General features: G+C 43.9%; 1 non-coding gene across 1 annotated transcript; it reads left to right on the top strand.

The window, feature by feature from the left end:
* The first annotated feature begins 1,099 nt into the window (after positions 1-1,099).
* LOC139903312 (small nucleolar RNA R71) lies at positions 1,100-1,206 on the top strand. The gene has a single exon (XR_011778140.1). It is a non-coding gene; the product is annotated as a small nucleolar RNA R71 (small nucleolar RNA).
* Positions 1,207-1,473: the final 267 nt, after the last annotated feature.

The raw sequence follows: 1,473 nt of genomic DNA, 5'->3' as shown, positions 1-1,473 counted from the left end.
CTTCACTCAGTGGAATTTTGTTAGTGTCTGGTATCCACTCCTTTGTAGAAAGAAGCCTTCGGATGTATCTCTTCTGGTTGGGAACTTTGGACATGGTGTCCAAGAATCTTCCATCAAGTTTGAGGAATCAAGCTTGGATGGTTCTTCTTGTAGCCTTCCAGGATAAGGTACGCGAACTGGAGTTTCAGGGGTCAGCTTCTAAGTATATGTCGATTTGTTCTTGAGCCTAGTTGACCTTCTCCGTGGTTCTTCCTCTGGGATTACGGAATCCATTTGCTTTGCCTCTTCTATGTGGGGATTTTGGATAGTATTACTTGGCAATCTTCCCTGCCGTCGGGTTTCAAGGCGTTGTGATAACTGTTCGAGCTGCGTTTCCAAACTTTTAAGCAGGGCCAATTGATTTCTCATTAGTATCTCCATCTGATCTTGTCTGGTTGCAGTTCTCTGATTTAGCTGTTGTTGTCCTTGGATGAACTGAGTTAACTGATCATCAGCTCCGAGAGTGGGGTTAGTTGCTTTTGTAATCTGGGTGGTAGGGGAATTTTCCTCAGCTGGGGGACCAGTGAGTGGAAGTGGTTGATCGTAGGTCAATTGAGATTGTTGGGCTGGATAAGGTAGATAGCGATAGCGAAAAGGTTGATTGCTTCGCTGAAATTGATTAACCCTTGGTGGTTGATTGCATCCGGGATTTGGTGGATGAGCTAGGTATTGAACGTAACAGACTGAACCGTCAGGGTTTTCGTACTCAACTTGATAATCTTCAGTAGGTTGCGAGTTGGTACAATTAACACAAGCCTGAGCTTGGTTAACCTGCTGCGGCTGCGTCTTCAATTCTACGAGTTGTTTAGCAAGGGATTCCATCTTGTCCGTGAGGGATTTGATGGCCTCCGTTTGATTGTTAAGTGCAGAGAGTGGGGCAGATGATGAAGTTGTTTCACCACTGTTCCAGTCATGATGATGCATTGTCATGTTTTCGAGTAATTCCCATGCTTCGTCTGCAGTTTGGTTCATCAGATTCCCTTGAGCTGTTGCATCGATCGTCGTCCTATGATTTACCATAAGACCATTATAGAAGGTGCAGATTTGGGCTGACCGTTCTAGCTGGTGATTAGGGCATTTCTTCAGCAGGGTTTTGAAACGCTCCCATGCAGTGTAAAGAGATTCATCATAACTTTGTTTGAAGTTAATGATGTCATTCTTCAGCTTGGTTTGTTTAGAAGGGGGGAAATATTTGGTTAGGAATTTAGTAGCCATCTCCGTCCATGACGTGATGGAATCTTTTTCCAGTCCTTCGAACCAAGTTTGAGCATGATGAGTGAGAGAATAGGGGAACAAGTATAGCCGAACTATATCTTGTCCTATCCCTGGCTGTTTGTAGGAGTTCGAAAGAGATATGAATTTATCAAGGTGAGAATTAGGATCGTCATTCGGTAATCCATGAAACTGACAGCTATTCTGAATGAGCTGGATAAT

The sequence above is a fragment of the Rutidosis leptorrhynchoides genome, chromosome 3, assembly GCF_046630445.1.
Source record: "Rutidosis leptorrhynchoides isolate AG116_Rl617_1_P2 chromosome 3, CSIRO_AGI_Rlap_v1, whole genome shotgun sequence".
NCBI lineage: Eukaryota > Viridiplantae > Streptophyta > Magnoliopsida > Asterales > Asteraceae > Rutidosis > Rutidosis leptorrhynchoides.
This window is presented reverse-complemented; position numbering and strand designations above follow the sequence as displayed.